Source organism: Parus major, chromosome 2 (assembly GCF_001522545.3).
Source record: "Parus major isolate Abel chromosome 2, Parus_major1.1, whole genome shotgun sequence".
Classification (NCBI taxonomy): Eukaryota; Metazoa; Chordata; class Aves; order Passeriformes; family Paridae; genus Parus; species Parus major.
This window is the reverse complement of record NC_031769.1, coordinates 59,400,961-59,414,658: the sequence shown is the minus strand read 5'-3', so window position 1 is coordinate 59,414,658 and position 13,698 is coordinate 59,400,961.

Genomic DNA, 13,698 nt, shown 5'->3' with positions numbered 1-13,698 from the left:
GACCTCCCTCAGCTTCTGTCTGTGTGTTTGAACAGTTAGATCATATTTGGCAGCTAGTAATATATTTTTGAATCTTTTATACCAAAATGAATCTCACTGTTCAGCAGGTTATCAAAACACAAGCTTGCCTTGCTGTAAAGAAAGCATTGCTGTTTGCTTTTCAAAGCCCAGTCTAGTATTTCTTCTCATGTTGGGGAACAGCACTGTAAATGAGACAAGGGAACAGAGGCATGGTTCATATACATCCTGACAGTGAGCAGGTCTGTAAATACAGATGTTGTAGAAAAGAATCCTTGTGATGGATCTGTTTGACATAGGCTTACCAAATGTTGCAGGGGGTTGCATCTTTTATATGCCATGCAGTTCAAATCCTTAATAAAAGTCTCCTTTTCCTTGTAATTCATAGAATTTGCAACTTCCCTCAACAAACACTTTCCTCTCTTCCTGCAACTCACTTTGTCCAGATGTGTGAGGTCTCTGTCCCACAGGATTCTTCTGTTCATGGAGGAATTCCTACTGGTTCCATCTTCAGTTCTGGTGATGCCCATCTCCTATCCTTGTCCTTTTCCTTGAAAGATGACCAAGAGCAAAAGTCAGTCTGCAATGGCAGGTCTGTAAACTGTTGTTAGAGCTGCAGTTTCCAGCTCTGGTGGGGTTTGTCAGAGTAGGACCCAGCCAGCCTAAAGGGTGTACTGAGCTGAACACATCCCAGTTACTTGTCATAACATACAGTGTATACCATGCTGACAGTCATTTGTTTTTTGCATAGGTAATCACTGGCATGTTCTTTTAAGTGAGATTCATAGATGCTGATTACATTTACTGCATAAATTACTTCATTATTAAAATCAGGTCATTTGAGCCCCAGAACCATTAACATGCAAACTATTACCATAATTTCATAAGCTAATAAATCAAGCACAGGAAAAGAATTAAGCGGTTCCTAGTGATAAGTGTTTCTTCAGAGATTAAGAAACACAATTTTCTTATGCATATATTAACATTTTAAAAGTAAATTCATGCAAAAGCAATTTTTCTGCATATATAAAACTTATGTTTAATAATCTCTATACTCAGCCTCCAGAGCTGCTTCAAAATTAATGTTTTTTTCTCAAATCACTGTGCAGGAATTTGATGTTGAACCAGTCAGCCCGTTTCTGTATACTCTACCTGTAAAACTCTTTATGCCTTTATTAAACAGTCAAAGTTAAGAAATAAAACAAGCCAAGATACAATTGAAAAGAAAAATAGCTTGGGTTCATCTTACATAATGAACTGTTCATCAGAGGTAAATTTTGTATTCTTAATATTAAGCAGTACCAATGAGATTGTAATTATCTCCATAATTGCAATCGAGAACTGTCGTTGTCATCTTACTAAAATGGTGCATTAAAATTGATTTAACTCTCATTTCTTACACAATATAATATTGGCCAGAATAATGCAAAGATAGACTCTTCTACTCACATTACTGAGTAGTTTTAAAATACTACAGTAACACAACTGTTGCAGGAAAACAAAGAAAATTCCAATGTAAATGAAACTGTAATAAGCAACAGATGACAATGCCTCAGTATTTTACTATATTGCAAGATGTCCATGATTTATTTATGTTTAGATGGCTTTGTTTTCCAGGTCCTAACCTACTGTTTTGGTTTGCTTAGTTTATTTCTTTTTCAGTATGAGGCACCGAGTGTATTTGCTCCAAGGAATAAGAGAATGTGTTTTCAGAATGGTGCTCACCATCCTGGTTATTTTGGATCTCTTGGTTGCTGCAGCAATACCACAGCCTCCCACTTTTCTAGCCCACATGTGAAAAGACACTCAGAGAGCTTTTAGCAATGGCTTGTGCTTGCTGCTGTTTAATGACCCTCTTGACTAAGACAACACCACACTGAGAACTGTCTCTCTGGGGAGGGTTTGCCTGTCCTGTCCCTCTCCCTGCACCAGTTCACCCAGGGGCCAGATAAGGACCACGGCTGGTGTGACAACAAGCGACCTGTGGGGATACCCCTTGTCATGGCAGCTGGTCACTGCCTAAGATTTGCTGCCATTTGGAGCCATGACTACAGCTCCTGCAGCCCCAGGAGAGATGGGGCGTTGGCCTGAACTCACCCACAGGCAGCTGAGGCAGTGGGACAGGCAGCATTCAGCCTGTGCAGAGCAGGAGGCAAAATAGGGGACGTGTTAGGGTCACTTGTTACAGAGGTGGAGCTCATGTGGTAGATGAATTAGACCTGTGGCTCAGAAGGCCGAGTATTCATTACCTAAATAAGGAAACAGCACTGCTGATGTGAAGCTTTCCATGTCTCTTGTCCTCATCCTTCTGGTTCTGTGTCCCTTCCTCACCCTTTTGTCCATCAGAAAGTACATGGATGCTGCAAATCTCTCAAATTATTTACAACCTTCCTACCTTCCCCCTGCTGCAGGATTCAGTGCCTCATTCCTCAGTTATGGTCTCTTTTACATTCTTCATTTCAAACGAGATATTGAACTACTGCTGCTCCTGGCAGGCCTTCAGTTTGTTTGGAGGCTGTGTGTGCTATTGTATATGCATAAATCATTTCTATCTGTTCAGCATTCTACTGGGCTGTGTTTCAGGTATGTCTTCAGAGGAGTTTATCAAAACTCCATTCCAGGTCATAAACTCATTTTTCAGTGTTTGTGTAATTAATTGCACAGCAGAGATGATGTATCTAGCACAGGGCAGGTGACAACACCCATGTGAAATGAGAATTTTCTAATCAAAATGTGAGTAATCCCAGTAAAATGGTTATGGAGTATTTGGCAGTGTTGCTTTCTATATTGCTGAAGCTGAATATTAAAAAGGAGATTTGATATCTCGTCTGGACAAATTGGCATGATTTGGGCATTTTCACAACTCAACCATCCCCCTTGAAGATAAATGGAGGTGACTGCAAATGCAAAGCGTGGCTTGATTGTTTTGTTCATATATAGTAGAATCCCATTGAAGTCAAAGGCAGATTACTCACCTGAATAAAATTTCTGGGTCAGGTTCCACATTTGCATGAATGAATATGTGTAAAAACAAGAATTTGAATTTCCAGGATTCTGTAATAACAGTACTCAGGTAACACTGCTATCTTCCCTTTTAAAATGCTAACCAGTCTTTTTAATGTAGAACACCCAACGTGAAGTACTTCACTTAGCCAGACAGTGTCCTAATTTTCAGCAGTGTGTGAAGGAGAAGATTCCTCCAGGCAGTGTTTAGTGCACCTACCCAAAATTCTGCTCTCACTGCCTCTCAGAGGACTTCACTCCTCCCCACATGCTGGAGGGGAAACCTCAGAAGATGTTTAGCTGGCAAAAAAGGCATTTCTGCCCTGATTCATTGAATGTTCTCCCAGGAGAACAACAGAGAAAATCATTTGAACCACAGAACTTACATTTCACTGTTAGGTTTTTTCCACTGTTGTTCATACTGCCGTCCTTTCACCCTATTTATGTTTTTGTTGTGTTTTTTTTTTTTCTCTGTAAACTATCACCATCCTCATGTACTGTTGAAACCAGGTGAGGCAGTGCTCCCTCCCTCCCCCCCCCCACTCCTGACAAAGATAATTTCAACTAGGATGTAATTTCTAGCATAAAATGGTTTCTGGTGCACCTGTTTATCGAGGCTTACTAAGCAATGGAAAAGGATAGTTAAAAAATCAGTTGTTGAATGACAGCTTATTCATTACCTTAAAAGCTTATTCATTCACTAATTTGACCACTTCTGAACTACTACTAGCACATTATGTGAACTTTCTGGCTCATGAAGGAAGAAAATGGAGACAAGTGGGCTATGTTTTCTGTGCCTGGCAATCACAGTGCACATTGGTGGCAGGAGGCTGAACAAAAGTTCAAATCCATCTCTAATGGATTCCTTTAATACAAAAAACTACTTTACATGTAATTGTGTGAGAGCTGCACTGTACACACAGAGGTCAGAGCCAGAAAGACCAGGAAGAGTCAGGCTGAGGCATTTAGTTTCACTGGACTGTTTTTTTCCTGCATGTCTGCAGTGGCTGCTGTGCTACCATGTACCTGTGTAACCATCCCAGGAAACATGGGTGTTTGTCAAGCACCACTGTCAGAAGAGAAGCAGACTGTCATCCTACTCCTTACTCCCTGTTGTGCCTGCAATTGTACAGCAAGGAATGTTCTTCAGTGTTTGGGGAAGACTGCTACAAAGTCAACATTCCTGATCTGGGGTATGAGGGCTTTCCTCCTTCTGATGCCTTGAGTTTTAGCTTTCATGTTTTTCATATTCTGTGCTGCCTAGGTGTGTAGTTTTGAGCTTCACATTAAGTGTTAGTGAGCTCTCTTTACAGAGTAGGTAGACAAAATAATTCATTGTCTAGCTTGATACTAAGGACAATCGTTACAGGTTTCAGGCCCAAAAGCATAAACAACAGTGGACTGAAGAGAGAAAACAAGAAAGATGGCACTTCATAACCTGACTCAGTGATTGGACAATTAACCCCAATACCAAAACTTATAAAAGTGTGAGACCTCGCTACCAGTCATCCATTTTGTGACCATTTTGGGTCCATCTTGGGTGTAGCCATGGCCAGGTTCTTGTACTGCCCAAGGTGTATCCTTTAAGGCCTTTCAATAAATACCTTTCAATAAAGAATACTTTATTCTTAACTCTGTCTAGCCTCTCAAGGCATCAGTTCTGGCAACCATGAAGGGACAGAAGGCATCACTTCTTTCCCAAGAATCCAAAATACCTACTGAAATCTTGAGAAGTTTTTCTTCCAGGGAAATGATATTGTCACAAAGATCTTTCCCAGAACGAGAATGGTTGCTGTTTGGGAGCTTTTGTTTTGGTGGGGCTTTTTTTGTTTGGCTTGGTGGGTTTTTCAAGATATCTGCCTACAACACAGAATGAATGCTGCTTTATTTTCTTCCAGCACAGAAAATTTTGGTGGGGAGGGATGCTGTATAAGAACCTGAGCTATACTGCTCCTGTATGATGTTCAAAAGTAGGCTCATTCTTCACAATTAAAAATGCAATTTTCCTCTTTTTAAAACTGTCATTCTCCCAGTTATCCACCACATACAGCATTTTAGTTAGAAGTAAGTAATTTTGGATGGTTGAGGTGGAAACGGGACCATCCACAGGAGGCTCCTACCGGAGAGGAGGCACAAAGTTCATTGGGACCTCAATGAAAAACTCTGTGGTCATTTCAGTAAGTGGTTTTCTTCCCAAATCTACTCATTATTAAACTAGTTACCCAGCTCAATCATCACTCCATTTCTGAATTGACAAATATTTCTTTAAGAACAAAATGGATGTATAGTACCTACCACTTAAAATAAATAAATAGATCCACAAACACCAAGATACAGGAAAGTTCTTGCTGAGTACCAAAGCTTTTGTGTCAGAAAAGAGTTCAAGAAAACTGGGATACACAAGGTGCTCCTGTTTTCTTGTAGAAACTGTGGTGTTTGTGTAAGTGCATGCTGAAGGTCTCTGATGTGGTATAAATGGCCTTGGATTATGAAAATCTGATCCTCATGCATTATGTTAACTCCGTTTCCGGTTTTGGGAGTATATGAACTGCATGAACCATTCAAGAGTAAGAACCAGTTCACTCAAATGGTTCTCTCTTAGTTACATATCAGCAGTCATGCAGTTTCTTCATTTTCATACATAATTTTAAATGTGTCAGTAAACTTTGTATTTTTATGAGTGTATTTGATTTTTTTGGTGGGGAGAGCTCTTAAATCTCAAGATACATGAAAAATTAATAGACTAAGGACACGGTAGGTTTTGTAAGCTTAATTTTATTTAAATAGAATTCAGATGCTTACTTGACACCTTAAGAATTTCTGTAGAATTTCATGCAAAACAATGGGATTGAATATCCTTAAGATATCATAATAATCTGCTTGTGCTTTATTTACCGTTCTGTGAGACACTCACTGGAAGTGGTGAAAAACCTTTTTCGAATTTGCTGCAGATGACCTGTGGTTCAGGTTCCTCCTCTAGAAAAACTGTAAGTTCTTAATCAAATTGAAAGATTTTAAGGTAAACTGCAAAGGACAAAGAAAACTACCCCACCAAGGCCATAAAGTGAGCCCACAGGAATTATCTGAATGGTTGTAATATATCTTCCATGAAAATTGGAGGTGTGGGTTATTCTTCATTTTTATGTGTTTCATGTTAGCTCACTCTTGTTTACCAATCCATCATGGACACTGTAGAGGACAACTATGCATAATAGTATATGTTTGGAATATTCTAGAAGTATGAATTTCTTTCAAAAATAAGCCTCCAAAACTTACATAAAAATCTATCCATGGTCTGTGTTTCAAATAAACAGATCCTTTGCTCTAACAGTCTACCAGTGTTTATAAATTGTCTGATACTTGCAATTAGCTCATTTGGCAGCATGTTGTCCCCTTGTTTCAGCTGGCTCTCTGAGCATTGGGGACCCATTTTTAAACCAGGAGACTTCCTGCTCACTTTCCCAATACCCTTGGAAAGTTCCAGGAGTGTCATTCAGAGTGCAAAGACAGTCAGCTCTTGACACTGTGGCTTGGCTGGGTGCTGATTGACCCTGGTCACTGAAGTGTTTCAATGTGCTAAGGCATCAGGAATCTGACCCAGCAGAGAGAGACCTTGTGGTTTTTTTGGTGGGCAACCATGCAGAAATGTCTCTCAGTGGTGAGTGTCAAAAGTGGTGCAAGGATCTTAAAGGGGGCGGGGGGGGGATCAGCTCTACCAGCAGGAGGAGGGAGCTGGCATGTCACCTGAAGGGGAAACATGGAACTGCAACCTGTACAGGTAGTTACTGTGTGGTTTTCCACACCCAGATGAGATATGTACTGCTGGCGATATGAACTTCATGCTGCCCGTTGAGAAACCTGTTTATCAGTATGGGGTATCAACTTTAAAAGATTTGATGCCTAAATGAAGATAGAAGATGTCTGTGAATTATCATAAAAAGCCTTATCTTGCACAATAGGTAAATATTACTGCCACAGAGGAAACATGAAGAGAGGATAGAGTGAAAACTTATTACAGCTGACATGTGTCTGTAGTTTTACACTTTTGATTACACAGATTTTGCTGAAGTAAGTCAACATCAGCTAGCTTTTTTTACTGGTATGACAGGTCCTTTCCTTCTCTTCAAGTCTTGTGTATGGAGAACTGCAGCACTGAATATGGAACCTTTACTTCCAGGCAGTGCTATGTAAAGTCAGCCAAGAAAGTTAAGGTAAATCAAGTGAATTTGGGATATGAGTCCAACTTCCATAAATTAAAATGCAGTAAAAGGCTCAAGGATCGAGCTAATTTCTTGTGATTGTTTGCTATTAAAATTAATGAGCAAGATAAAAAAAGTTGAAATGTGTGTCTGTTCTAACTAAACACTGAAAGGAAGACAAGAATGTCTTACCAAATTACTCACCTACCTATAGTTTGAAAGAAAACAAGGTTGCTTTAATAAATTCTTCTTCGGTTCATGAAACTCCTAACAACAATGGCACTTGCCTAAAATATATCTTGAAAGCTGTATTCAGTGTGAAAACCATGGATAAATCAGGGCAGGTACTTCTGAAGTGATTCCAAAGCATATAAATTTACATGTTTTATTAATGTTTTACTAATATTTATTAATATACTACCCTTGAAAAGAGATGGCTTAGGTGGGATCTTATCCATATATATAATATAAATACAGGATGGTGCAAAGAAGACAGAACTATTCCCTTCTCACTGGTATCCAGGGAAAGATAGGAGGCAGTGGGCACAAATTTAAACAAAGAGAATTCCATTAAACAGAAAAAGAAAATTCTGTCCTGTGAGGGTAATCAAACACTGAATCAGAGAGAAGTGAAATCTGTGTCTTCAGAGTTAGCTCAAAATGCAACTGGATAAGGCCCTGAGCAGCCTGATAACCTTTTAGACCCTTAGGGGTTGAACGTGAAGATTTCCAGATGTCCTTTCCCACCTTAGCCTTCTGTATTTCTGTGTAGACAAGATGCTGTTAGCAATCTTCTAGTGAAGAAATATAAGCAAAATTTAAGTCTCTAGAATTTCCTCTGACATCATCTTATTTATAGAATTCAGTGCCTTAGGATGAGTTTTTAATTACTGAATTATTCCTTCTGTAATCCAGGGAAAAAGATAATTCACATGTAAGTGGTCCTTTTGAGTATTAGAATGAGAAATTGTTATGCCAGCATTTTTTGTGTAGAATTGATGTTCAGTTGTCAATTATCTGGACATTGGTTTTACCTCTACTCTACAAGAAATACTCCCTTCAGATCTTCACTGATTTTTAATTTTGGATAAATTATGACATATTCCTTTTGACAATACATTCAACTTCTTTTCTCCTCCCTTGCTAGTTCCAGGATAGTGTAATATGATAGAAATGGAGTGGAACCATGAATGACTTGGGAAATTTCAGTAGTCTTAGCATTTTGCCCAAACTGGCTTGTTTGACATCTCTGTTCCAATGTTCCTACTTTGCTCTCTTGCTAAGCAATCCAGCTGTTCAAATGCCAGAGAAGCTGCATCCATTTAAAGGAAGCGTGCAAAGATCTGTAGCACTGGAAAGAAGTGGAACTTCCCTGAATTTAGTCTACTATCTATATTTATCACTGTTCATTTGCTATGTGCCTTCCCTCCCACCCCAGCTGCCACCTCACAGATGGCATTCCCAGCAAAAGAAACAGTTCAGATTCAGTATGCTGTCATCTGGAAATGTCAGCAGATGACAGGGAGAGGGGAGGAAGAGGAGGGCTGGTTCCACATTTTTTCAGGACAAAACTTGACCTCAAATTCTACTTCAGTCACCACAGAGTTCTGGGGATTACCAGGGTGGTAGGGGAGGGAGGGCACAAAGTGAGAAGAAAGAGTTTGATACAGTGCATATAATGATCTTTGTTATGTTCTGAGGCTTGCTGGATAGAAATTTCCATACTATGCAGTTATTTACTTCTAACTCTATAACAGCTTTAATTTATTAAAAGGCTTAAAAAAAAAAAAAAGTAAAAAAAAAAAAAGTTTTGTTTGCCCTAGAAACCAAGTGAAAACAATGAGGAAGAAGAAGGCATCCCTGCAAAGTTGACACTATTTAGCCCAGGCACAAAGTGGAATGTTTGCAGTGCCTGTGAACAGATGTCTAATGACAAGCAAATAAAACAATAATTCTTAAGCAAAGATTTCTTTCTGGTTTAGTTTTTTAGTGCCTTTTATTCAGCCCTCTCATATTAGTAATTTCTATATGCTTCTGGTGTTGTATGCTGGCCTGAGTGTTACTGACAAAAACATGGTGGGCCTGGAACTTAATACTAAGAAAGAGACAGAGCAAGTTTTTAAATTTAAGGATAATGTAGCCACAGGTGTCCAATATTTGTCTTCAGAAGTTTCAGATGTCACTAACTGTGCCAAATTTTAATTCTGAAGGCTGAAGTCTCAAAAACTTGTGTGCCTCAGAGTAAAAAGTTTCAGATACCATTATTTTGTTGAACAAGGCTAAGGGAAAAGGTTGCTGGGTTTGGCATCTTAAAAACATTCTTGCAGCTGTTTCTCTGGGGAGCTGTGGTACCTTCCTGTGTTGTAACAAGGGCTCAATATTCAGTACATTTTAACAGCAGGAAGGGTTTTGGCTGCCTTGTGAAAATTCATTCAAAATAGCACTAAGAGTAAAGGCTTCTGAGAAATACCCACTCATAAACACACAGAAGATGCTGCCCAGCTGCAGTGGGGTTGCTGAGGCACCCAGCCTGAGAGCAGAGGCAGATGTCCTTTTCAGTGACTCAAACTAGAGCACTCTAAGCAGGTATTGGCCCATCTGCTCCCATATCTCAGATGTCGTGGCTGATTATCTGAACACTCAAGCCCTGTTGTAGTGAAAATTCAGGGAAACGGTGCCATTCACTGACAATGACATCTTAACAGCCCCCAGCTGCTCATTCCCAGCCTATGCCCTCCTTTAGCTCTTGTAAAATTGTTTATGGAGCCAAGAACCCGGATCCTGCCCGGCCACACTCCCAAAAAAGGTCTGATTATTTTTAGCCTGAACTGACTCACACCTGGTTCAGTGCAGGGATGACTGTGGTTAGATTGGCTAGGGGACAGCTAACTGTTTGTCCCCTGCTATCAGGGAGATGGTCTTTTCCAGGCCCTGAATTTTCCTCTTGCTTTTTAAGTGCAGATGTCATAAGGAGACCCAACTGTGTTTGTACACGTTCTGCAGTCAGGAGAGCAAGGGGAGCAGCTGAGGGCTGGCATCCTGCCCTGCTGAAGGCAGGCAGCTGCAGCTGGTAATCCCCTGGACTGCCACTGCAGGGCTTGATAAAGCTGCTCTGGCAGAGCACATCAGGCTCTTTGCTTGCTTTCCTACCACCCCAAAAGGTAACCAAGCCTTAATAAGGCTGAAGTGTAAAGTCAAAGTCTCTGCTGGCGCCGTGAGCACTTCATTATGCCCAAGAAATGTAGCAACATTTCAGTTTTGCACCACCAGCACAATTCTTCATTGAGCAGGAGGAAAATTTTCTCAAAGTGGTTGGGTAAAATCCCTGGAATTGGAACCAGAAAACACAGGAATATGGGACTAGGTAACCAATAAGCTTTCTAACCATAATCCAAGGATCTCCTATTGTCACTTGGACAAGTCACTTAAAAATACAGGTCTGTGTAACCAGAAAGCAACTGAACTTGAAATAGATGGATTTTTTTGAAAGCAGTGTAAAGGTAGTTCACTTTGTGGACTGTGAGGAGCTTCTTTGTGGAAACAAGTTTGTAGCACTGGTGCTGCTTTCCGCATGTAGTCCATGGATTCAGGAGGTCTGTGAGCTTTTACAAGAGATCTGTGCAAATTTACTTATAAATGGTCAGAGAACTTTGATTTCCTACCTAAAACTGTGCCCTTTCACTAGGAAGAAAAAAAAAAAAAGAGGAATCTGATGACAGCTATGAGTGAAAGACACTGATTTGGTGAAGCATTCATTTCTGGTATAAATGACTGCGTGCTAATTTCCCAGGCAAGCTAGCATGTGTGTCTGTAATGGGTTTACTCATCTCCAGGTGATTTCTCTGTGACCTGAATTCTTGGGATGCAAATAAAATTCTCAGTGAATTTAGGTAGCGCAAGGTACAAACCCTGTGAGCAGAAGAGCAATCTGTGGATCAGGTTAATATATGGGGTTTGACTAGGCATATAAAGTAAAAAAAAAAAAAATTAAAAAAAAATTAAAAAACAAACAAACATCCCAGGAAACCAAGCTCCAGTTCTTTCTCCTGTCTAATTAAATTTTACAACCTCCCTTTTTAAACAGCATATGGGACACAGATTTCGTAGTCAGCTGGGGATCAGTTAGATACGTGTCTGCGTGTTATTCAAGTTCCAGCTGATTAAGCCTTTGCGTATACCAGAAGTTTCCTGTGATATTTGTACAGACTATCATGGACAGCAAAGCTAGCTTGAAGCTTTTTGACAAAACAAGTATCATCCAAAAATGCCTCTATCTATCTTAGCCAAAACTTTGTCAGAAATAGGTCAAATCAGATTTTGAGGCCATGAAAAATTAGTTTTTATAAAACAAGATTTTGACACATCAAATTAAACATTTTGGTTTTCTGTAAAATGGCTTTTAGTTATAAGATGTAAGTACAGTTGAAATGCTTTGAAGATCACCTAAATGAAATATTTCTCTTGACATTTTTGACGTTGTTATTACTTCTAGTTAATAAATTTTGTCACGTTTTTGATTATTTTGTCACAGTTTAGGAAAGACAGCTTTCCAAAAGATTGGAAAGAGTCCAAATCCAGTCCTAGTTCAGCCCATTATATGGCAGAGATCAGAAAGCAAAACTCAGTGGAAGAGAATGAAGGAGAACATATAAATGTTCTCAGAAAAAAAAAAAAGGAATGAGGTATCCTTGTTCTACTTGCCCTTCGCATCTGCTCCCTAGCCTTTAATCATTCATTAGCATCTTTAGTTCTGGTACAATTCTTATCAGGTATCTATTCCTACAAGTGAAGCATAATATTAATGAATAATGGGGATACATTATTTTAGCAACTGTTCCTGATTCTGTTTAATGACTGAATACAAAATGGCTTCTCTTCCTTCTACCGTGGCTATTTAATTTAGATATACTGTAGATAACTGCTTACAGAAGTCATTCCTTAAAACAACAGGAAATGTTTGCATGTTTACATAGCTCATACAATAATGAAATACCTTTTGTATTTTTCTCAAGGTTATATAGAAAGCAACATAATATGTTAACGATAGACCATTAGGGAATTGCATTACAACAGAAAAATTCTCTCTCTGTGTATGTCCTGAAGAAAAAAAATTACTGGTTAACTCCAAGTTATGGTGTTTACTAAATGACTGCAGTTCTGCTTCAGTGGTTGAAAATGAAAAAAAAAATAATTTTTGCATTTTTGTTCAAAGCAAAGTTCTTCCTATGAGTTATTTATTATTTAAATTACTTGATGCTGTTATTTGACCTAGAAATTGGAGTGAAAGAAAGTTTAGGTGGGACAACTAGGAGTGAGCTATGTAAGTCTCACTCAGTGTGAAGTATTGTAGAGTAAGCATGTACCATCAGGGATATTTTCTTGGGAAAAAGGGAACAGAATGTTTCAGCTGAGTCTTCTACTGTAAACAGTCCATGAAAATGAAAGCTGAAGATCCCACAGCTTCCTGGCCTCACTTCATCACTGTATTATGTAAAATGTAGAAAACCCCCTGTGAGCAAAGGGCTGGAGGAAAGGGAGATTTTGGTAGAGGTCAGTGCATGGGAAGCTCAGTAAATTGTCAGTTGACAGTCTTGTGTGCAATGAGCTCACTGAAAACTGCTTTGTGAGGCTGGATTTTCAATTTTGCTGTGTCAGCCTACATGGAGAGTTCTGAGCAGGTTCTTAGCTGCTGTAACTTGCTACAGATCTGCAGAAGTGGGTGAATCCTGAGTAGTTCACACTGTGTGAGGATTTCTCTTACAGAACAAATATGAAAGAACATTTTATATTTAATCATTTTCCAGCTCAGGCTGAAAAAGATCCATGTAGCATAGTATTCTGGCTCCAAAAACAATGAAAAGTCGTCAAAAATGGAGGGTGATTACTAAAGATCATTATAAAATAACAATCACGTAGTGATAGATACCTGCTTTATGTTCTGCAATTCTAGCAATCTGGTTTCCAAAGTCAGAGGTAAAGTCTTCCTATTTGACAAGTACCAATGGATGAGTTTGTCTAGGACATCTTTAACACATCAAATTCTCTGTGAAAAAAGAGAGCAGCTTTTTGTGGCAAGGAGGTTCAAGTTACCACCATACTGTATGAAGAAATACTTTGGGGTTCCTTTGTTTTCAGAGTCATAATGATTTGATGCATCAAATCATTTGTTCACCTTGTTCACTGTCTCCTCCTATGATACAAAAAACTTTATTCTCTATTAGAACTGTCTTTGTTACTCATAATTCTAGAGTTCACTTTGTCTTCTCTTTGCCATGCACACTAATCCTAGTTTTTGTTATCTTTTGAAATTGTTAAAACTTGGTTTCCTATCCTATTTTCTTTTTCTTAGAAACAAACTGAAATATAATTTTCAGTGATCTCTCCAATGGGTGCTGTATAAAGGGCTTACAACAAGAGAACATCCTTGAGTTTATAGCAAACAGGGATGCAAAGAATTCCTGCAGCTCACTGGCATAAC